Raw genomic sequence first — 26,317 nt, 5'->3', positions numbered from 1 at the left:
AGATGGCTAGGTGAGAGAGTGACAAGAAGACTTTCTTCAGTGAATCATTAACTATAAATTTAAAGATAAAACATTATGTATATAAAATGTTATGTTTAAATATATGTGTATATCTGTCTATCTGTCTATCTATATATCTATCTACCTACCTACCTATCATCTATGTTCTAGTTTGGATCTTCATCTTCTCCCAAAGGCTTAGGTGTTGAAGTCTTTGTTCCTATTGGGCAATAGTGGAACCTGTAAGAGATAGGTAGGGCCTGAATAGAGGTCTTTAGATAATTTGGAGGTGTGTCTTTAAAAGGATATAGATAGATAGACATAGACAGATGGATAGATAGACAGATAGATAGATAGATAGAGTTTTCTTTGAGGCGGGGAGGAACCGGGGTTTGAACTACAGGTCTCACGCTTGCTAAGCCGGCACTCTTGAGCCATTCTGCCAGCCCCATTTTGATTTGGGTGTTTTTCAGATTTGAGATAAGGTCTCATGAACTCTTTGCCTGGGACTGGCTTTGAACCTTGATCCTTTTGATCTCTGCCTCGTGAGCAGCTAGGATTACATGTGTGAGCCACTGACTTATAAATAAGCATTGAGTAAACATGGTAAACATTGGAGCAAAATTTCAAGGAGAGCCATTTGCTTAGATTCTTTCCATGTGAATAGGATACACACAAACACCCATCAGGTTATGTGCTGCAGCAGTCCTATTTTAAGACTATTTTTTTGGATATTACATATCCAAAAAGCATTTTAATTAATAAAATAAGTGTAAAATATAAGGATTGGGTTAAAAGGAAAAAGCCATAATATATTTGTAGGAGATAGAATTACTTGTACAGAAAATGCCAAGTAGTCTATAAATATTAAACTAATGTTCTTTAAATTTGCTAACATCTCAAATGGGAACAATTTTAGTGTCATATATGTTAAACCAATCCGTGTTAAAACAAGGTAAACTAATATAAGCCAATTCAGGCTACTCGAAGAGTTGTCTGAGTATAATTCTTTCATTTTGAACACTTTCTTATGTGCTAATTAATGCATCACTAACTAGTTTTGCATATTAAGTTGATCTATCTATTCATACTACGAAACAGGACATAGCTCCTGTTTCTTTCTTAAAGCCTATAGACTATCTTAGCATGCAGGCAAACAGCTAGTACTCAATAATCGTGCCTATTTTAAGTAGCACTTGGGTTGAAAATTAAGTGCAACAGGATACAAATAAAAATCAAACTAGATTTAACAAGTTATCAAAATCATGCAATAGTCTAGGGCAAACTGTAGCCCCCAGAATATTAGTATTTTTCCTCACCTGAGAACCTAGAAATGCATATTTTTGGATGCTCAAGCTAAACTTACTGAATCAGAATCTCTGTAGATTGGTCTAGCACTGAGTTTATTAAGCTCTCTAGGCAATTCTGATGGACACTGAAATTTAAGGGCTATTGTTCTGGGAGCTAAAATCTATACCATCAAAGAGACATGATGAAAGAATGATCTTTAAGAGCTGATGATCTGGAATAACTTTTCATGCATAGTAATTAATTATACCAGTTCCGTTTTTGACAGCTTGAGTTCATTTGATGATTTTGTAGAAAGTTCCCCCTTGAATATCATGTCTAATATTTAGCATGAAACACACACATGCCTTCAAATTGTGGGATTCTCCTCTAAAGCATGGCCTTCCCTTGTTCCTTCCTATTATTGCTTATACTCTCTCTACAACAAAATTAGAAATAAGGGCAAAATAGTTTCTGCTGGGTATTGGGGGGGAGAGGGAGGGGGCGGAGTGGGTGGTAAGGGAGGGGGTGGGGGCGGGGGGGGGAAATGAACCAAGCCTTGTATGCACATATGAATAATAAAAGAAAAATAAAAAAAAAAAACAAAAAAATAAATAAAGCATGGCCTTTTGGATATTTTTGTGCATAAAATTTCACATGGAGCATTTGCTAAAACATGGCCTCTAGACTTGAAATGCAGATTCACTGGTCTGGGGTACTCCTTAATTCTGCTTTTGTTTTCCTTTAAACAAGGAGTCAAATGAATCAGTGGCAGGTGAATGATGGACTACTTTGACACTCATTACTCTCCTTGATGTGCAAATTGTGATTGCAAGCCAGTTGCATTGGTACCACCTTCAAGATTACCAAAAACCCAGAATCAAGCTTTCCTTCCCAGACCTCTGGAGTCAGGAGTCAGAAGTATGATTTAGCACAGTCCTCAAACCATCTACTCTGCATATTAAAGTTTGGGAATCACTATTATAGGCAATTCATGGGAATGTAAGACTAAATACTGGCCAAAGGGAAAACTATAATTGCTTTGCCACAACTTATTTTCTATTGCTACTCCTAGCATTCTGCTAAATCATCCTGCTTTCATTCTACTTCTTGATTTCGATTACCCTGCATTCAATATGTTGTTAATCATATAAATAGCACAAATTAAAGCTTAATGAGAAATATACAACATTACAGATAAAATTGATGTGATTAAAATAATTTATGTGGAACCCTTTATGTTTTAGGATAACAAAATTACTTGGTTGTGGAAAGTTAATAATTACTTTGAAGTGACCCAATAATACATTCTGTTTTCCTTCTAGATTTTAATATTTATATAATTTAGATGTTGGTTAACAAAGGAGGGAGTATTTAAACTCATAATTAGATCTATTTTTATTAATTTATAGTCAAGACAGATACATTTATTTAAGATAGAAAAATATCACTTGCATTGCATTAACATTTTGGTAAGAGAAACAAAATATTCACACTTATTAGTGTAAAGAAGCTTATTACATATTGAGTAAATAGGTTTTAATAGATTTTTACATAAGCAAAACCTTATTTTTTAAAAACATAACTATTTAGATACCTAGCTATTTTTCTTACTTGCCATCATTTTAGTTATTTTTTCTTTGACTTTTCTTTCTTTTTTTTTCTTGCTTTTTATGATTTCATAACTTATTCATCCTTTTCTGTAATTATACCTTTGTTACAGTCTAGTAGCTCTTAATAGTACAAAAAGGACTAAATGGCTATGAACATCTTAGAGTTTAATGTCCCTTGAACGCTACAGCTCATCTTATGCCTAGGCAGAAACACTGCTTTCCTCTGGGGTATGGAATGGCCACAAATCCTTTGGAAACAAGAAAGACTATAAACAAGGAGTTGAGTAAATATTTGTGGCATAATCATGAAAGTAACAAGAGGCTAGATTTTTGGCCTAAAGTTATAAATGTAACTCCGACATTGCATCACTATAAGACATTCCTGAAAAAAGACTGCATCTTCACAAACGATGTGTGAATATGGCTCGAGTACTTTTTTTGTTGTTGTTTTTAAAAGTTTTTATTAAAATATATTCATTACACTGGGAAGGGGATCCAAAGTGACAATTCCAATCAGACTTATATTGTACATTATTTACATTTCCGTCATCATCTCTCCCCCTCAGCCCCCTCCCCACCCCACCCAAAGCAATTGGAAGGGTTTTTTTTAGTTCTGTTTCGTATAGGTATATGAAGTCTATCAACCATATACCATCACCTTAATCTCCTTCCTTCACCTTGTCTCCTCCCACTAGTACTCCCCGCAGACACGCTGTACCTATTTTACACTCCCGGTTTTCATTATTAATATTTAAGTTGATGTTCAAAGGGGTGTCTCAATGTATACCCACATGGGGTGTGCTTTACTTTGGGGCATTTCATCCCTTTGATTGTTCATCCTTACCCCTTTACCTCCCATCCCCCCATTTTTCAATAGCTTTCAAGGGATCCTCACTAGATTCTAGAGAGAAGGGCTGTAAGGTGTCAGTGGGAGAGGAGAGAAACCAGTCCTGGGAGCCAGGGTCTACCAGTCCCAAATTCTGACCCCTTAAAAAGATTTTGAACTGTAAAATTTTAAAATAAATGACAAATGAAGGTCCTTATTAATGGAAAAGTGCCAGAAAATCCTGAAGATTTGTTTTGTTTCCAAATTAAATGACCATAAGAATAAGTTAATATGAAGCTGGGGTAACTTGCACCATCTTTCTGGGCCCCAGTTTGCTCACCGCCAAAATAAATTGAACAATAAGATCCTGAATGTCCCACTCACTGTTTTTGTTTTCCAAAGAACAATAACAACTGAAAAAAAAAGGAATAATTTATATTTTCCCTTCAACTGTTTTAAAATTACCACCTTAGGCTTATGGGTCTGGAGTTATTTTCTATGATTCAGTGAATTAAAAAATAAAATAAAATAATGGAGAAAAGGAAAAATGATTTAGGCAAAGCAATAAAATTGCTTTTGAATGTTTTGGAGCTCCAGGCTTTGGGGATTTTGAGTAGAAGTTAAAACTGGGTGAGTATTATATATCTTCCAACATACTTAACCCATTCTTTAAGAAATAACTTCCTAACTTTCAGGGGACTGCATTCGTTTCTAACATCTTCCAAATATTATAGTAGTTATATTATTAACTGCACTGAATTAAATTTTTAAGGTACAAAATGATCACTAAGTTCTTGCCTGAAGATTTGAGAACATCCTCCATAAATGAATCAGTTAGAATGGATTTCACTGTGAATGCTCACAGGAATAATAATTGTTGATAGAAAAAAATGCACTAGTTTAAGATTTCCAAATGCTAATAATGACGGAGTATAGTCATACCTGTATAAAATTAATTAGAAACATGATTACATATTGTTTACACACATTGGTTTTAGATGAAATTTTATATTTTGAATAATTATCTCTAATTAATTGCATTAGTTTAAATAACTCTAGCATTAATTGTATGTCCTTTTAAATATCTATGATTCAAAGATGGTAACAGTATCTTTTTACATGAATTCTATTTAATGAGATATAAGCAAGAACATTTAGGAAGTGAGGAGTTGAAAATCTGTATTTATTCATATGGTAGACCTAACTAGGTGGCGCTATCTCAGTATTAGAATTTTGTCTATTAGCCAGTGACTCAAATTGGGTTATAATATATATAAACATGGAGTACCTAAAGGAAACTCCCTGTGTAGCTATGTTAATCAAGGAAAAGTGTCATTTTCTTCTTCTTTTCTTATACAAAATCAGAGAACAGGAGAGCAGGAGATGTTCTGCCTGGGATGGGAGGTTGGTAGCAATGGGAGGGAGGAAGGATGGGGAAATGGTGAAGGAAGGTGAATATGGAGCAAATACTGTGCACAAATGTATGTAAATGGAAAGATGATATATGTTGAAACTATTCCAGCAATGGGGGCGCTGAGAGGGGATAAAGGGGAATAGTGGAGGGGGTGAATTAAGTCTGATATAGTTGACATATTAAGAACTTTCTTTTTTGTGGTACTGGGGTTTGAACTTATGGCTTAATCCTTGAGCTACTCCACCAGCCTTTTTTTTTTGGTTTTTTTTTGGCAGTACTGGGGTTTGAACTCAGGCACTGTACTGCTTGAGCCACTTTGTCAGCCCAACCACCAGCTCTTTTTTGTGAAGGGTTTTTTCCAGATAGGGTCTTGCAGAAGTATTTGTCCAGGCAGGGTTCAAACCGCAATTCTTCTGATCTCTGCCTCCAGAGTAGTTAGGATTACAGGCTTGAGCCACAGGTGCCTGGCTTATAAGAAATTTTGTAAATGCCACAATGTACCCCCACCTGGCACAACAATAAAAGAAGAGTTCATTATAAAACATGAAATCACTCAATAAATGCCTAATAATCTAATAATGTAAAATTTAAATAAACTTACAGGGGTACTAGTTTAGGATTTGGATAAATGAGGAAACTTCCTCAATTGAACACTTTCTTTGAGAAAAGACATGTTAGGATCATAAGAACTAGAGACCCATTTTTATAGTGTGTTCAATAGCTATTCTAGTAATCTTTAGTTGTCTTTCCCACTACTTCTTGTCCTCAGCTGCAGGGCACTGCTCCGTCATTCAGAGGACTATTCCAAACGTCCACGGAGGGATTTGTCTTCAACACTACTCAGTTTAATAGAGTGGGCTAGAAGAGTACTCTTTAACTTTGTGTGGCAGGAGGTGGGTTGGAAGTACCTAACTTCACTTATTATTAATAGTCTCATTGATAGTCACAAAAGCCATCCATTCATAATTCTTTTATTTAATTTAAAACAGGTATAAAAGTGACATTCAATTGGAACACTCTTAATTTAATGAGGCACAATATTCCTTGTCTTCTAACCAAAGCATAGAATAGAAGCATTTATGATCTCCTAATAGATTCTATAGGTTTTTACATTTTGGGCTTTTTTATAGAAATGATAGAAAGAAGTACATGTATATTGAAATAATGTAAGAACAACATACAACACTCAAAATGTGTTAATTTTGCTGCCAGATTTTTAAAAAGGATCATTTGAAGGGAGAACATGGTTGGTCAAATGATAAAAGATTTCGGTTAGAACCAGGTGACAGTGACTCACACATTTAACCCTAGCTACTTGAGAAGCTGAGATTTGGGAGGTCTAGGGTTTGAGACCAATCTAGGCACATGCTTCACAAGACACCCCAACTTCAAAATTAGCTAGGACAAAATAGACTGACCATGTGGGTCAAGTGTAAGACCACCTGCCCTGCAAGGGTGATGCCTTGAGTTCAAACCCCAGTCCCATCAAATAAATTCAGCAAGAAAGGAAAAGCAAGTTCAAGACAACTATTTGTAACATGATGAGTGTAGTTAATGATATTGCATTATAGAATTGAAGATTGCAGTTAAAAGTGGATTTTAAGTGTTCTCACCAGAGAAAAATATGTGTGTGAGGTAATGCATGTTAATTAGCTTGATATACAAAACTGCATATATATATATAAATATATGCATAATATGTACTTAAGTACATTATTCAGTATATCATAAATGCTTTAAAATCAAAGTAAATAAAAACCATTATAAAATAATGACTATCATTTCTATTTTGTTATATTATTTTTTAAATTTAAGTAAGTGTGCTGGGATTGTGTTTTATTACATTTAAAACAAGAAATTTCACAATCATTCCTCAAATATTAGAGTTTATCAATGATATAGCTTAAATATTTCAGGGAGAGGCACACACACCTATAAATATTACACATTTGACACTTTCATGAAAATGAAGAAAATTATTTTTTGGTAACAGGAACATTGTATAAGGAAATAAATTGGCATGAGTAAATGTCTATTAATTTATTTTACATTATACTGAATAATTATTTGTGAGAACATCTAAGAAGTGGTTCGAAGTCTTTAGTAGTAATTTGAACCCTCCACTACTGACTTCTTCATTTTTATAATAAAATTTCCAGAGACAACTACTTATTGGTTAGAGAACACATTTGCACTTCAGTAAAAATAGTGCACCATTATTTATCCTGTGGGGAAAGAAAAAGAATAATGTTGTAAATTAATCTTGCTGTTCAGAAAAGCTAGAATATTAAAAAGTAAACTCTGAACGTAATTTATTGATAAGGGCTTGCCTTGGAGTTAAAAAAATACAGTAAATGTAGAAAGGAAAAAGAAATTGGGTTTAAAGAGTCTTGCAATCTGATAAAATTTAAGACATTTATTTTGCCCAATGGGTAGAATCATGAATTAGTGAGTTGAAGTTGTTCATAGTGTGACTTCTTTTCAGCAGGAGAATTCTGGAGGATGGGTTGGTAGTGAATAAAATTTGGTTTTGGGATGAAACTTAGTAATTGTGAAGGTCAGATAGAATTTCTCAGCAGAATCTGCAGAAATGTTAAATTCTGTCATTTCTCTTGATTTCTTCCACCTTACAGTATACAAACATCTCAGCTTGTTGGCAGCAGGTGTATTTGGAGTAGGGTAGTTGAGCCTACCTGATCAGCTCCTGGGCTGTTTCATTCTTTCCACTTAGTTTCCTGCTGTCACATTCTGAAGCATCTTTCACAGATGCATTAGCCAGTGGGCCGTGGTTTACCGCTGAGCCATTCTCTGCTAAAACCAATCAGTGTTTCCATTCCAACTGAGAACCAAAGATCAGTTGCAATAGAGTATCTTCACCCTCCACAATTTGTGAAATGCATTTTGCTTTATTTGTTATATGACTGACTTGGAGAGGTAAAACCATCCAAAAGCTTTTTCAGGGAAAATACTTCATTATTCTGGTTTCCATGGATGGACTCATACCTGACATAAGGAAGCACTCTTCAGGTAATCTTTTATAATGATGGTTGTGCTTCATGTGATATGTGCTAAAACTGCAGTATGCATGTGCTGTGATGTAATGGCCTCTGCTCCAGCAAAGACTGAGGCACCTCAAGCTAGAAAATTCACCGTAAAGAAAAAGCCAGCTCTTCAGATTGTTGGGCAGTTGTATTAGAACTTGATGTTGAGGTCATCAGGCTTTACATTATCTTTTTGACTCATTTCCCAACACAGAACAGTATTTTTAGAGGGGAGTGGCACTGAAGATGAACTTAGAGCCTCCCCATATTTACAACATGCATGTCTACCTCTTTAGCCACACACCCAGTCCTCTGACTTTTCGGTTGGTTTCTCATATAAAGTTGCATGCTTTTGTCTGAGCTGGCCTCAAATGCAGATCCTATCTCTGCAGCCCAAGTAGCTGGGATTATAGGTGTTTACCACCATGCCCAGTCTCAAATTTTAAATGTTAATATAATTAAAATAAGGTCAACCAATATACCAGCTCTTAGATCATTACGGGACACATTTATTATATCTGCCAGTAGTAAACCCTGTGATTGTCTATTAACTAAAACCTATAATGTACATAATAGGAAAAGTTCTGTTGTTTATAAAACACACATATAGGATGTTCTATGGTGCATTCTGCAGCTGGGAGCAAACACATAAAAGGAAGTCCCAGAAGAAACTGCATTGAAGAGAGAACATTGGCAGTGTGTGAAATGCATATTGACAGACACTTGCAGTGCATGCAGTTACAAAATCTCACATTATCCCACACATGGCACTTAAGATTCATTAAAGAGTTTCCGCTTATATGTGTCCACTAACATCTACCCTAGATAAGTAAGTACAAATCCCATTTATCTCAGCATGTACCTTCCTCTTCCAATACTTCCTATTATGTGGATTGCCCTATAATTCCAGTTTTCTGGGTGGGTTCAGAAGAAGTTGACAATATGTTGTTAGTATTTTCCTTTTTGTAAAGGTGAGTGTTAGTATTCAACCACCACTGTCTTAAGGCTGACAGTGGACACTTTCAGTCCTTGTCTTTTTTTAATGTACTCTCCATTGTTATAATTCAGACACTTCTTTTATCTAAGCTTCCTTTTTGGATTGTGTTTTTCTGCTTACTATGGATATTTATTTGCAATTCATCAGTGTTCTCATAATCTAAATTGTCACCCACCTCTATTTCTTTAGTAATCACAAATAGTATTATATCTACATTCTTACATGCTTCTTGTGAGTCTTAAGGCTTAGATCCATTCATAAACTGCAAATTTTCCTCTGATGAGCCACACGTCAGACTCAGTATGTCTAAAACAAACTGTTCATCTTTCACACAGTTGTTCATCTTATTTTCCCCCTCTATCTTGGTAAGTTTATATCTACCCCACAGACTCATCATGAAATCTGTAAATCTTTTCAGAGTTTTTGTTCTCCTTCATTTCTCACATGAAAACAATGAACAAATCCTGTTTGTTTAATGTATTCCTCACTTCTTTTATATTCCTTCTAATAGATACAAATACCATCATCTCTCTGGATAGTCCCATAATTACCTCCCAAGTGATCTCAGATTCCTTCCCCATAGTGTCAACACGGTGACATAGCTTATACACACTATGAAATTACTTCCACTTAAAGCCCTTCAATATTCTCTATTGCTATAAAAATAAGCCCAAAATATTTAACGTGGCCTTCTGGGGTCCAGTACCTACTCATTTACCCAAATTTTTTCTCCCCAAACTCATTGGTTTAGCCATTCTAAAGTATTTCTATTACCTCTTCACTCTTGGCCAGGATCTTCCTAAGTTTTAGGAGAATAACTGTTAAATTGTTGAATAAATTAGCACCCTACACTCTAATGTCTTCATTCACTGTAGCTCTAATGAGATAATTAATGATAAGACATTGATTGCTTGTGTATTAGCCAGTGGTATGCAGTGCTATGAGGCAATCACCCATTTATATGCTCATTCTTCATCCAGTAAAACAGTAAATAAAGGCAGCAGGTTAAATTTTTACTTTCCTAAAAAAACACACAGTTAAATTACAGATCTAATTGTGATACACATACATACGTATATACATAGCTACACTGCACTATTTACTGTTTAGCAGATATTTCACCTTTATTTTCCTTAATGGCTCTTCAATCAGACATTTGGGTTACTTCTACCTTTTCTCTAAAATCTTAAATTTTTATATTAGCTGAGATTTTTGATGTTGCTGTTGTTTGTTTGCTTTTTGGTACTACTGGGTCTTGAATTCAGGGCCTCATGATTTTTTTTCATTTTTCTTTTATTATTCATATGTGCATACAAGGCTTGGTTCATTTCTCCCCCCTGCCCCCACTCCCTCCCTTACCACCCACTCCGCCCCCTCCCTCTCACCCCCCTCAATACCCAGCAGAAACTATTTTGCCCTTATTTCTAATTTTGTTGTAGAGAGAGTATAAGCAATAATAGGAAGGAACAAGGGTTTTTGCTGGTTGAGATAAGGATAGCTATACAGGGCATTGACTCATATTGATTTCCTGTGCGTGGGTGTTACCTTCTAGGTTAATTCTTTTGATCTAACCTTTTCTCTAGTACCTGGTCCCCTTTTCCTATTGGCCTCAGTTGCTTTAAGGTATCTGCTTTAGTTTCTCTGCGTTAAGGGCAACAAATGCTAGCTAGTTTTTTAGGTGTCTTACCTATCCTCACCCCTTCCTTGTGTGCTCTCGCTTTTATCATGTGCTCATAGTCCAATCCCCTTGTTGTGTTTTCCCTTGATCTAATGTCCACATATGAGGGAGAACATACGATTTCTGGTTTTTTGGGCCAGGCTAACCTCACTCAGAATGATGTTCTCCAATTCCATCCATTTACCAGTGAATGATAACATTTCGTTCTTCTTCATGGCTGCATAAAATTCCATTGTGTATAGATACCACATTTTCTTAATCCATTCGTCAGTGGTGGGGCATCTTGGCTGTTTCCATAACTTGGCTATTGTGAATAGTGCCTCAATAAACATGGGTGTGCAGGTGCCTCTGGAGCAACAGTCTTTTGGGTATATCCCCAAGAGTGGTATTGCTGGATCAAATGGTAGATCGATGTCCAGCTTTTTAAGTAGCCTCCAAATTTTTTTCCAGAGTGGTTGTACTAGTCTACATTCCCACCAACAGTGTAAGAGGGTTCCTTTTTCCCCGCATCCTCGCCAACACCTGTTGTTGGTGGTGTTGCTGATGATGGCTATTCTAATGGGTGAGGTGGAATCTTAGCGTGGTTTTAATTTGCATTTCCTTTATTGCTAGAGATGGTGAGCATTTTTTCATGTGTTTTCTGGCCATTTGAATTTCTTCTTTTGAGAAAGTTCTGTTTAGTTCACGTGCCCATTTCTTTATTGGTTCATTAGTTTTGGGAGAATTTAGTTTTTTAAGTTCCCTGTATATTCTGGTTATCAGTCCTTTGTCTGATGTATAGTTGGCAAATATTTTCTCCCACTCTGTGGGTGTTCTTTTCAGTTTAGAGACCATTTCTTTTGATGAACAGAAGCTTTTTAGTTTTATGAGGTCCCATTTATCTATGCTATCTCTTAGTTGCTGTGCTGCTGGGGTTTCATTGAGAAAGTTCTTACCTATACTTACTAACTCCAGAGTATTTCCTACTCTTTCTTGTATCAGCTTAAGAGTTTGTGGTCTGATATTAAGATCCTTGATCCATTTTGAGTTAATCTTGGTGTAGGGTGATATACATGGATCTAGTTTCACTTTTTTGCAGACTGCTAACCAATTTTCCCAGCAGTTTTTGTTGAAGAGGCTGCTATTTCTCCATCGTATATTTTTAGCTCCTTTGTCAAAGATAAGTTGCTTATAGTTGTGTGGCTTCATATCTGGATCCTCTATTCTGTTCCACTGGTCTTCATGTCTGTTTTTGTGCCAGTACCATGCTGTTTTTATTGTTATTGCTTTGTAATATAGTTTGAAGTCAGGTATTGTGATACCTCCTGCATTGTTCTTTTGACTGAGTATTGCAGGGCCTCATGATTGCTAGGCTGGTGCTCAACCAGTTAACTTAAGCCACTCCCCCAGTCTGTTTTGCTTTTCGTTATTTTTCCCTGGGCCAGCCTGGATCTCCATCCTCCTATTTATGCCCTCACATAGCTGGCATTGCAGATGTGTGCCACCATACCCAATTTAATGCTTGGGATAGAGTTTTACAAATTTTTTCCCATGCTGGCTTCAAATCATAATGATCTTCATCTCTACCATCTAAATAGCTGCGATTACAAGTATAAGCCATTGCACCTGCTCCATGTCATCTTTTTTGACAATGATTATATTCTGTCACTTTTTATTGAAGATGTATATGCCCTTTCTAATACTTTACATTGTTTAATTCTTGAAATTACTTTAATTCCACTTTTTAAAACATGTTTTATTTTAGGCCCTTGGCTGGATCTAGAAGATAAATCATTTGAGATGATGAATTGAATACAATGATTAACTTTGCCATACTACTGTTTGTTCCATGGAACTTATCACTTGCTTCAGGATCTGAGCAGGTAAGAGAGGTAATTAGGGTATTGTGTGGAATGGGCATGGAAGCGGAAATTCAATATGTACAGTAGCATGAGGAAGAATTGGCAGAACTAGAAATGTATGATGGAGGACATCTTCATAGGAGAAGTTGCATCTAGGTGGGACCTGAAGACTGAAATACTAATTAGATTAAGTCTAGTCTGGACAGCAAACATTTGATAAGATTGGGAGATAGCTTGAATAGCTTCTAAGAAGAGATGTGTAGTGTATCACATTTCAAAGAATGGCGTGCAGCTGTGAGAGCCTAACAGAAGATGGAGAAGGCAGATTGACAGTAGCTGTATCACTGTGCATGTCTGAGAGATGCTCCATCCAGATCTATATGCAGAGCTTTGGAACAGGAATTTCTAAAATTTGGCTATTAAGTGTTAGTTGATTGTGTTAAGATGTTTAAAGGCCACCTACAAGTGTTCCCTGTAAACTCTTAGGCCACATGCTATGTTAAGAACAGTCTCTTAAAGTTGCAGAGTTCTTTCAACTCATTAACTCCTTTGTCTCCTTAAATGTGAAACCTGTTCAGTGTTGTTTGACTGCAATAATAAAATGTGTTGTACCTTAACCCTGCCAGCTAATCATGACGTCCATATGAGGCTCATAATAAACATGAACTGGGTATTCACTCTCAGAACTCATGAGAGTATTAAGTTTATGGATAGCACTTGGTTTGAATTTGAAATATTATCCAAGTCTCATGTGTTGATGGCTTGGTAACTAATGCAGCAGTGTTCAGAATGGGGCTTTTTGGAAGTGATTGTATCCTGAGAGCTCTGACCTCACCAATGGATTAATACACTGATAAGTTCATAATTTGATGGACTATTGGGAAGAGATAGATATCTAGTATATGGTGCCTAGTTTTGAGAGTGGGCCCTTGGATGGCATCCCCTTGGTAGCCATGCCCCCTTCCTTGTACCCCCTTTTGCTTCCAAGCCACAATTAGGTGAGCTGCTTTCCACCTGTATATCTTTTCACCTTTATGTTATTTATTTCAGGTATTTTGTCACAGGGATGGAAAACTGAATAAAATGGGATACATTGTAGATTAATGATTATACAGCTTATCTAAAATGCATGATATCTATTTTCATCAAAGACCAGTGATTTATAACTACATATTATTAAAATAGAAAATTATAGAACTATAAAACTGTAAGTGAATAAGCAGACAAATATGGATATTTTGTCTTGCCCCTTACTCTTGTAGATTTGAGAAACAGTTTTAAATAAGGGAGAAAGCACATTTAGAATAAGCACATTTCAATGAAACGAACTTATATATTTGGAAGTAAAAGAATCTTCATATACATATATGTTCCCATTGGTAAAATGACTCTGAGATACAAGTAATAGCTATTAGTCTTATTAAGAATTAATTATGGGTCATTTTCAAACTGCCAAACTGTTGGGATGGATTTTGAGGTTAAATATGTATAAGCCAACAAGAGTATGTTATGCTAAAATTCAGTCATGCAATATCCTATTTCACTCAACAGAAAAAATAGAATTGTTATCCATTCATAGGACAGAAACATAAAGAATAAACTACTCTTAAATTGAATGGCCTTCTTCATCTTTGGAGAGGATACATGAATAATTTAAGCAAACTAATTTATTAAACTTGAAGTTAGGTAAAAGTACCTAATTTTTCACAAGTTTTCAAATTGTTTTGCAGTTCTTTGTATGAAAAACTCCAAAATATTTGACAAAAAATAGTATTAGATAAAAAAATCCAATTAGATTTTTGAGTTCCTTAAAGTCAAGTACCTTACTATTTTAATTAGGCAAAGAAATTTCAACATTGAATTGAATTCTATTTGCCTATTCAGGGAAGATTTTAAGATGTTCGATTCACTAGGTTACTCTTGATTGTACTTTGAGTTCTCCTACTCATGGATTTAAAGTATACATGAATGTAATTTTGTATTATATTCATTATATATATTCATATTATACTCATATGAATATTCTAGTAATGAGAAGAATATCTTATAAGCAATGTGTCTGGTACTTAATTTTGCTAACAAATTTCAGATCTTTTAGACATAGATGTGTTAGGTCATATAACTTCATGTGTTAGTGTCTTTTCATCACTTGATAGGTTTTCAACAGCTTGCGTTCATCCTCAATTACCTGGTACCTTATCCAGGGACAGAAAAATCACAGGGTTTCATAAGTTTGACATGTCCAAAACCCCACACTTTAAAAAGTAACAAAGAAGTCCCAATTACATATTTACCGCGTAATGCATTTGGCACACAGTAGCTGAAAAGATGTTAAGGCAAAGTTAACCTACTTAGAAGTAGAGTAATTGGCCCTGTACAGCAGAAAAGACAAAAGCGTTTTCCACCAAGAAGGCAATAGAGTTGGAGATAATCAATTAAAGATCTGGAATAGAAAGACTTCAAATGATGGGCGGGAGCAAGACAGAAGGGAGACATTTCAAGAGAAATTAACCCTGAGCCATGGTGGTTATTCTTTGTATTGCAATCCAGTTGCTTTAAAGAGTCTTTTATTACTAAAGATAGGATGATTTTCTCATAACTGAGAGGGGAAGTTCAATTACTGTACCACTCTAATAGTCTATTTTAAATCATTTTTGAGTAAAGATTGAGTTGTAGTGAATGGATTTGTCATGCTCAGAATGAAACATGTACAAATGAAAATTCTGATAAGGGACATTAACTTTACTATTTTCTCATTTGCTATAAAGTCATCATAAGCACCAAAATTTGACAGACTGTAACATTATAAACCAAGTAGAAAAGGGTGGAGCTTCCTGATAGATTTACAATCCTGTATTTTTGTTGTTGTTGTTTATTGTCGGGGAAAATTAAGAAAAAATGTCTTTCAATCCCATTTTTTTAAGGTTAATAGCTAGCACTAGTTTGCTATTTTCATTCATTTGTTTTCTAGATCCTACTATCCAATATATTTTAATGAGTTTCTTTATGTCAGCCTCATTTTCCTAGTCATTAACCATCTATGTGCTCATCAAACAATTATCTTGTCATTCATCCTCTAAAACAATCTGTAAAACCCAAAAAATTTGCTGAGAATTAAGGGAATACAATGGTAGTTAGACTATAAACATTGTTTATTAAAAGTTTAACAAATATTTGAACAAAGAAATAAAAGCCAAAATAGGAATTATCATTTTATGTAATAAAGAGAATACTTAAGGATTTTGACACTTTGTAAAAGCTGGCATGTGTTATTTTCATGGCTTTTAGAGATTTTGATAAAGTGAGTTGTAAGCAATTTCAAGTGACTCATTTCCATAATTGTCCCATATGAATCCCTTAGATTCTGATTGGTAAATTATCCTTTTTATAGTTAAATGAGATCATTCAATATGATCAATACAAAAACTTAACATACTAATTTTAAGATATGATTACCTCTGCTTAAGGTACAATTAATGACATCACAAGACTTTGAAGAATCAAATTGTGATGACTAAGAGACTAGGCCTTCATACATAAGCAACCAATCTTTGTTAATTCCAAACCACCACTTGCTTCTCCAACCACTCTGACAAAGAGGAAGAAAGTCCTGCTGCATTAAAGCAGTCACTTCTTTTCTTCCTCCAAATGGGTTTCTCATTGGGTCAAAGCCAAGAGCACTGTGTACACTGTCCTCACCACAGTCATTTCTAAATGTTGCTGCTGCTACCAGTAAACTGAAACCAGACTTTCTGAAGTGGTCTGTAATACTGCACAGAGTTCACCACTTTCTGAAACAGTGGTCTGTTTTGGCTTCATGGCCATCACCACCTACCATGTTTCCTTAAGTTCTCTGAAATTCACTTCACAGTCTCTTTCTTCATTTCTTCTCCCCTTGTTATCCTATCTTGACTCTCATGTCTTCTCATGGTTTCAGTTATGACTTGCAAGCCACACACCACAATCTGTGTTTCCTACCAGTCTTACCTCTGAGACGTGAATAATTACTCAAATGCTAGTAGCCATCTCCACTTACATTATTATCATAAACATCTCAAATTCATGTTTAAAATCAACTCATCAATTTTACCCTTACCAAACTTGTGTCATTTCTCAGATTACAATTTCATAAAGGAAACTGAGTCTCAACTGTAACTTTCATTTTGATTTGTTGTCTTAAACATCTACTCCACATCTGGCAGGTCAGTACTCCTAAGCACAGTTCAGAATCTCTTCTGATGCTAGCATTGAGTTATTTCTTTACCCTACTTCTTTATGCTGCCCCAAACACTGTACTCCAAACATATCAATATACAGTTTCCGCACTTAGAGCATGATTTTTTATGGGTCTGTTCAATAGTTGGGACAGTCATTCTTTAAATGTAACCAATTAATGATAAGTCACCAATCTAATAAGTGTGAAATAATATTGGATTATCATTTATATTGCATTTCCTTAAAGACTACTAATGTTTCAAGATCTTTTCTTTGTTGAGCAATGTCTTAAATTTTTTGCTCTCTTTGTAGTTTTTTTTGCTGTTTCATTTGTAAGTCCTGGATTTATTTTTAGTGCTTTGCAAATACTTTCCTCCAGGTTTGTTCTCTTAACAATGTCCTTGGAGCTGCTTTTGTTAAGTCTTGATAAAACCCAGTTTATCAATTTTAATTGTCTTATGAATTATGCTTTTATTGCTATATCTAAGGAATCTTTTCCTAAATCATGCTCATAATTATTTTATAAATTCCAAATATCACCTGAAAACTCTACCTAAAGAGACAGATCCTTCTACTCCTACAGATTCTATAGCATGCTGTAGTTCATTCAAAGTCTTTATTAAAGCATTCTAGTATGCAGGCCATTGTAATGCTTGTTTTTGAACGCTCTCTTTTTCCCTTTGCCTATTAGAATATCTGTTAAAATTTTCTTGTATGTAGGTTATATAATCTAAAATATGTTTTGTATAAAGTAGAAAATATACAATATAATCTCTCACACATGCAAAGAGGCAAGCATGTTCATTTCCTCCAACCAAAACAGAATAACTTCCCTTCTGTTAGGATCTGAGAGTGAGAGGCTGATCCATTTGATATAATCAAAGGCTTGCTACTTTGCAACCTAAAGACTTGACTGAGAATTTCAGTCTTCTGTACTTCAAAATCATTGAGATTAGGAAACCATTAGGTATAAGTCGGTGAGACTCTGAAGTTGTGAGATTGTGACATTTTCCCAGCTTTTTCATCCCACCTCCAGCCTTTGTTCTCTACAATATCTCTATATGGTATTAGATATCTTTGCATTTAGGCTTGTGTAGATTCAAACCTGGTTGTTCATAATTCAAGCAAATCTGGATGTTGTTTCTTCCTCTGTTTCCTCCCGATGGATGTCCCAATAAGCGCCAGATATGAAAAATCCATTGCCACTTATTCACTCAGGAAAGGTATATCCCTTAGAACTTAAATCTTTTCATAATTATGTATTATTAGCTTTTATACTTTTAAAAATAGGATGGTATTTTGGAACAAAAGGTCATGAGAACCCATTTCAATTTGAAAAAACAAACCAAAAAAAAAAAAATGGGCATGATGATGTGTGCCTGTCATACCAGAAATGGCCAGAAGAGTAAAATAGGATGATCACAGCTGGCCTTGGCAAAAAGCAAGACCTTATCTACAAAATAACTAGAGCAAAAAGGGATAGAGGCGTGACTCAAGCTGTAGAGCACCCGCCTAGCAAGCATGAAGTCCTGAGCTCAAACCCCAACACCTCTAAAAAAAATTTGTTTAATTAATTAAGGCTTGGGAAACAGTACACATTGCATATTTGATTTCTGTATTTTCTTAGAAAGTTATCACTCCAACTGAGGAGCAGGCTTGCCATCTGGGTTGAAATTGAGCAAAATGCCTTGTGACCTCTGGGTGGAATTAAGCATAAATAGTATATAATGATCTTTGGATACTGACATTGCTCATTTCGTTTTCTGTCAATTATACTTGGAGTCTTTTCTGGCTGATGGGAAGCATAATAAAATGAAATGGTGCTCACAGATTGTTCTTAAACATATATTTTTGACAGTTTTTAAATATGAGTCTCATGGAAAATTCACTTTTATGGTATATTTTATTTGATTTATTGTTCTTATTTGCATTTTCCTATTTGAACTTTAGCAATGCCACCTTGAACTTTGAGGTTTTTCTCCAAAAGTTATTTCCCCTTCTTCTAAAATAAAAAAAATATTTTTACTCCTTGAAATATAAAGTATACAAACTTTTCTTTGTTCTTCCTGTTAAACAGAGCTAACATCTCTGAGCATTATATATAAAACAAACATGGGAGGATTCTTAAGAGTGGAGAGAAGAAAGCAGATGAGCTGATGAGCTCAGAAATAAATAAAGTCATAGAGGTAAAATTTTTGTATTTTCTTCTTCCCTGATAGCACTATTGGAGCTGAAGGTTGTAGTAACCTGGATCCATTAATTGGAACAAACAGTAAATGTCTGAGAAAAAGACCTGAGAAGAACAGCATTGCAAGACAGAAAACCTTGACACATTTCTCTATTCTAGACAAACACCATGTAAAATCTATGGGACACAGTGAAGGAGTGAAAATATAAGGTTTTTACATTTCCCTCAGTTGGTGAAATAATGACACTAGTGCACTGTAACAATAATGTGTGTGTGTATATATATACATATATATATATATAATTTAGCACTCAAAGTAATCATCAAAATAGCTATACTATATGACATCCCTGATATAATATAGATAAATTTAAAATGATTATTTTAGGTGTTCATCTGTTATGGAAAGTCAAAGAAAAGAATACAGCAGGAAAACCTTTCAGAACTAACATGAAACAAGCATAAAATTTATGGATTTGAGTTTTATCATATCCATTTTTAGATTAGTGTGATTAGTTTAAACACAAAAGACATGAAGGTAAGACAGGCCCTGTCTGGGGTTGGTACCAGTGGGAGGGGGAGGATATAAGTAGAAGTTGTTGAATGTGGTGGAATATTATGCTCTCATGTATGAAAATGGACAAATGATACCTGTTGAAACTATTCCAGGAATGGGGATAGGGGGAATAAAGGAGAATTATGGAGGGGGTGAATTCAACTATGATATATTGTAAGAACTTTTGAAAATGCCACAATGTACTCCCTTTACAAAAATAATATGAATGGTAAAAAGTAAATTAAAAAGAAATTGTCAGAATGAATTTTAAAAACAAGATCCAAGTATATGCTGTTTATAAGAAATTTCCTTCAAATATTATCATTTGGACAGGTTGAAAATAAAAGGAAGGAAGATATCATGTAAACACTGAGTAATAATACAACAGTGACTGTGTTCATGTTATAAAAGCAAATGTCAGAGCAAAGAAACTTGATAAATTAGAGATGAAGATAACATAATAATAAAAGGTCGATCCACCAAGAAAGCAGCAATTCTAGATGTATGTTTACCAATCATATTATGGAAACCCTCAAAGAACTAAAAAGCCAATTAAAATTATTGATTATTGTTCAAGCTCTTACTATTTCTCTTTTAACAATGACTATAATGAGACAGAAAATTAGCAAGAACATAGCAGAACTCAGCAACATCACTTCAACTGCATGTAATTGGCATTTTAAAACACTCTACCAAGCAACAGCAAAGTATGTAATCTTTTCAATTGACCACTGAACATAGAGCGAGAATAATCATATTCTGATTTAAAATAATCAGAATTATTTTATGTGTTATTTTACCACAATGTGATCAACAGAAAGTCATTACATAAAAATAATAGGACATTTCCAAATAGTTGTATGCTAACGTCTACACTTCTTTGTAAGCTGTGACTCAAAGAGGATTCAAGGGAAATAAAAAAATTCATTGGGCTTGATGAAAATGAAAATTCAGCATAGCAATATCTGTGAAGCACAGTTAAGAGTGTGAAATGGAAAGTTTAGCACTAAGAACATGCATTAGGAAAGAAGAAAAGGCTTAAATCAACAAACTAAGTTGCCACTTCAAAGAACAAGGAAAAGGAATGACATAATAAAACAATGGCAGAAATTGATGAAATTGAGAACAGAAAAACAATAGAAAGTAACCAGTGAACAGACAGTACTTTGAAAATATCGATAATGCTTCTAGCAATGATGACAAGGAAAAGAAAATGCAAATAACCAGTATAAGAAATGAAACAGGATGCTATTACAAACTCTTCATATGTTAAAAAGATAATATGAGAATGCTACAAACCACCCCACACCTATAACAAATGTGACAACTTGGATGAAGTGACTAAATTCCTTAAAACAACACACTTAGGACAATTTATCCAATATAAAGTAAATAATTTGAATAACCTTACAATTATTAAGGAAATTAAATCAATAAATTTCCCACCCCACACACACACATAAATAAATATCCCAGCCTATATAGTATCTTGGAGAATTTAATAAATGCTTAAAGAAGAATGAACACCAATTAGGTACAATCCCTTCTAGAAAACAACGTACAAGAGAACACTTTTCAATTCATTTTATGAAGTTGATGCTTATGATATCAAAATCTGATTGGAATACAAATTTGATCAATAAAGACCAATATGTCTCCTGAATACAGTTACAAAAATGATTAAAACATAGACAACTGAAAATTAACAATTATGTGCAAAATATTATCCACTCTAACCAAGTGAATGTATGACAGGAAAAAGGATTGTTGGATGTTTGCAAATCAATCAGAAAAATTCACTGTGTTAACATGCCAAAGAAGAAAATCACATGATCTTATCAGCTAATGCACAAAAAGCCTTGGCAAAATGCATCTTCTAGTCATGGCAACAATGCTCAAAAATATTTATAGTGGGTAACTTTATCAATTTTATAAAAAGCTTCCAACAAACAAACCTAGAGCTAAGTATATTCAATGATGAATTATTAAATGTTTTGACCCAAAGATGAGCAGCAAGGCAAAAATGTCCATTTTACCACTTATATTTAATATTTTACAAGAAATTCTAGTCAAGAAAATAATATTACAATAAAAATAGATGGCATAGAAATCATAAATGTAAAAAGAAAACTTTATTTACCAATGGCATGATTGCCTACATGGAAAATGGTAAACAAAACAAAACCAAAATTTTCTAGAACTAATTACTAGTTCAGCATGATCATAGGATACAAAATAAGCATACAAAAGTTCATGCATTTCTTTATGCTAACAGTGAACACACGGACACTGAAATTTAAATAAAATAATATATAAAATAGCTGGAAATATAGATCTGACAATCCAGGGTTTAATTCTTTCATTTTTTAAAATGTGAGTTGATGGTTTAAATGTAAGAAAACATACATAGTACTTGCATGTTGGAAATTATAAAATGCCCATGAAATAAACTGAAGTACTTGATAAACAAAGTCATGATCAGAGGTTGGGAGACTCAGAACAGTCATGATGTCAGTTTTACCCAAGATGTTACATGGATTCAGCCTAAGGTTTATCAATATTTCAGCAATATTTCTGTTGATATAGATAAGTTTATTTCAAAATACATATGAAGAGGTGAAGGTACAAGTATAATACAAAAGAGTTATGAAAAAAATGATGAGGAAAATGTTTATTCAATTTGAAGCCTCATTATGTAGGTGTATTAGTCAAGATTGTATAGTATTTGTAGAACAGAAACAGATTAATGGAGCAAAACAGAAAACCCAGAAATAGACCCATACAAATTTCCTATATTATTTCTTGAGTATCACCATAATAAATCAACATAATCTTTGTAGCTTAAGCCTGTAGATGTTTATTCACTCACAGTTCTGCTGTCTGGAAGTTCCAAAGCACTAGGAAACTGTGCTGTTTTTTGAAGACTACAAAAGAATCCTTTGACTCTTCCAGCTTCAGTGACCTGAGGATCTCCTTGGTTTGTGGCAACAAAACTCCACTCTCTGCTTACCTCCATCTTCCACAGCTTTCTTCTCTGAGAGTCTCTCTGGGTTCTCTCTTCTTAGAAGATTTAGGACAAACAATAAATCTAAAGTGATATGATTCTGAGATCCAAATCTACAAATGAGATCATATTCTGAGGTTCCAGGTGGACCCTCTGTGCCAGTCAGCCTTCTGTTGCTGTAACAAAAGGCTAAAAATAATAGCTAACTCTATATATTCTCTTTGATCCTACTCATAAATATCTATAATAAACCTTAATTTATAAATCAGGCACAATAAGAGAGCAATACTAACTAACAATGAAATAGAATAATTATAACAATATACTATAATAAAATTTAGTTAAGGCTGATTAGTGGTTTATTTCTGGAATTTTCCACAATATTTTCAGTCTGTCATTGGCCATGGGAAATTGTAGCCAGGGAAAGCAAATTATGGATGGGGGTGAGTGCTATTAAATTTCTGTTATTTTCTTTCAGTCTTTCAAAATATTATATACTTTCTTTTTTATTTTTTTGGAGCATATAGGTAAGAAGTTTAGTAAGAGAAAGGGCGAATCTCCCATATGAGACAAAGAGTTGTCCTGAACAGTTGCCCTCAAAATATTACATACTTTGCATGTACTTTAAAACCAATTTTGTGTGATGAAAACTAGAACATCTTTGAAGCCATATTTGAAGTTTAAAAAAAAATAGGAAAAAATTGCTTATCCTGGTCAGAACATGAAGCAAATATTAATAGTGGAGTTCGCTTCTTCAAAAATAAAAAATTGTAATACAATTGGAAACAAGTTATATTTGCAGAAAATTAGTGATTTTGTGTTATAAACCAGTCCCTAATTACAAAAAGATTCTCGATTTCAAAGAATAAGGATGCATCTTTATTTATTAGATTATATCAGTAGTCCAATTTCTGTAGACTTCATTTGTCCTCAGTCAATGAATGTGTCTTTAAGGCTGATAGGGATACAATGTTATGTAATAGAAAGATTTTTCAGTAGTTCAATGGTGGTTGCCAGGAACCTGGGGATGGTGGCTGTTGAAAGATCTGGGTTAGCTGAAGGACACAAACCTTCAGTTAGAAATGCTAAATTCTTATGATTAATGTATAGCATGTTGACTATAGTTAACACTATACTGTAGTACTTAAAATCTGCTTAGACAGTGTATTTTAAATGTCCTTCCATACATGTGTATATACCACACAGACACACACACACACACACACATACACTCACAGAGACAACACACATAATATTGACTATGTGAGGTGTCATGTGGTAATAAATTTAATTGTGCTACAATATATATGCATATATTAAATCAAATGTTATATATCTTAAATATAAACAATTTTTATGTATCCATTTTACCTCAATAAATCTAAGAAAAATAAAGATGAAACAAATAAGAAAGGAAAGGTTACTGACTTTTTACAATTTTTAAATCTTTTTTTTTCTATTATTGTTGTACTGAAGGCACACTGTAACATTTACCAAAGTTCTTACAATGTATCATAGATTTAATAGCCAGTATAGATGTTGACAATAGCTTCCTACTATGATGGAAAAATATATAACATTTCAACGAATGGAGAAAATACCGTAGCTCAATTGCCAAAAAGTGGCTCCATTTGTGCAGTTTAGAATTCTAGTTCTACTGAGTTTTGCACTATGTCCACCAAAGAGGGAATTTTCAACTTGAAGTGTGATTGTGTTTGACTTTGGAACTGGTTGTCAAAATGCATCCCACTATCCCTTATGGATATATAATAGCACTGTCTGGATCTGGAAATCCCCATGCAGTCGGAAGTGTGGGGTGTTTAAAACTGCAAACTTATTTCTGAACCAGTGAGTGGCCTCTGAGCCTACAAATTTTGTTTGGTGTTCATATAGGGAGACATTTTAACAGCCACAGAGGCTCTTGGGTTATGCATTAAAATGGGCACATGATTTGGCATTAGACTGGCTCTATCTTACACATTTATGATATGTCATCAAATGCAGAAATAAGGCAGGTTTCTTGGCAGTCACTTTTGGGTGGAATGTTTCCAGCAAAAACAATAACTCACCAAGTAGTGCCAAGTGAAGTTCCCAGAGATGAACATAAAGTTGCAATAGCTTAAAGAATCCCAGCTTTATGAAATAAACCAATCACCAATTCCGAACTATATAAAGAGGAAGTGGCTCATTAACCTAAGACCACAATCTTGAAGAAAGAAATCATTATCAAAAAACAGCCCATGAAAATCAAAGGAAGCATGAGGCATAGAGGGCTGCAAAGCAGGAAGCCAGAAGTGGTAAGAGTTCAGATATGTCACCTACTGTAACAGGAAATTTCTGGAAGACTAAAATTTTGGAGATTTAAAGATCCACAGATCATAATCTGGTTAGCAGACATTAGAGCAAATCTACTTCTGTTAAATCCACTGGTACACACAGAGTATCCCTGTCCACACTTAATGCTCATCCACACTTTAATCACACAAAATTAAAGAAAAACAGAAATGCACATATATTGTCTTAACTGTTTTACAAATGTTGACATAAAATAAGGGAGGCTCTATGTCCTCCAACAGAAAAGCATATGACATATAAGTTTTACATTAAAAAATTATCACACATTTCTTACTAAAGAGATTTTCAATCAATGTTCTATCAGTGAAACATTAGGCACACAAAGATTAATTGTTTCTTTTATTGGTCTTTCATTTATTAAAATAAGCACATAAGTATTTCTACTTTAGCCTAAAAAAAACTCTCAGTGATTCTGCTTCTGACCCAATATTGTGTAATATTTATCAATCTAAACTATTTAATGTGTAAAGTCTTTCTGTAAGCTGTGCTAATTCTATCATGATTTTTTCTTTACATTAGTAAAATCATTTAAGACTGTTTTATGAAAATTCTAACAAGTACATGCAAACAAACTCAGCACTGGAATTCAGACTCATGTCTAGCACAAGTATGATATGATCAAAATAAGAAATGCTAAACATCAACACAGCAAGGGGCATTTTCAATCTTCTCCTTTTCTCTTAAGCCAGATATTTCATCCTGTGTCTTACTTGTTAGCAACATATTTACGGAAGAGCAGGCAAATGTGGAAAATCATTGAATGTGTGAATTTCATTGCCTATGTATGTGCATGTATTTTTGTGTGTGATAAATTTTTTCCAATGTAAGCAATCAAGTATATAGAATGAACTACTTTTTTTTGCATAAGGTAGCCCTTATGGAATTTGGGTTTTAGCAATATTTATTTATTATGTTATATGTTTTCTTATTACATTATGTGTAATCCCACAAGCAGTAAGAGCACTACAATTGACAAATGTTAGCAAATAAACTTAAACAATATGTGAAAAATATAAATATAAAAATCTGATAAAGCAAGATCCATTTCAAGAATGAGGTTGGTTTAATATTTGAAAATCAACTAGAGTGAATCTTCATGTAATAGAATAGAGGCAAAAACATGTATGTTTATTTCACTAAATACCAAAATATATTTGATAGCACTGACAGAATAAACATAGATTAGTCACTGATTCATGATCAAAGTTCTTTCATACTAGGAAAAGAATGGAAGACACTCATTCAAATGAGTATCTGAAAGTAACCATCCTATGCCATCATCGTTAATGTTGAAAATTCAAG

The 26,317-nt window shown here is 34.2% G+C and overlaps 1 pseudogene; it reads left to right on the top strand.

Annotated features, from left to right (window-relative positions):
• The first annotated feature begins 24,196 nt into the window (after positions 1-24,196).
• On the top strand, positions 24,197-25,025 carry LOC109679011 (eukaryotic translation initiation factor 2A pseudogene; annotated as a pseudogene).
• Positions 25,026-26,317: the final 1,292 nt, after the last annotated feature.

This window comes from Castor canadensis, chromosome 15, assembly GCF_047511655.1.
Source record: "Castor canadensis chromosome 15, mCasCan1.hap1v2, whole genome shotgun sequence".
NCBI lineage: Eukaryota > Metazoa > Chordata > Mammalia > Rodentia > Castoridae > Castor > Castor canadensis.
The sequence above is the reverse complement of the archived record's forward strand: the minus strand, read 5'-3'. Positions and strand labels throughout refer to the sequence as shown.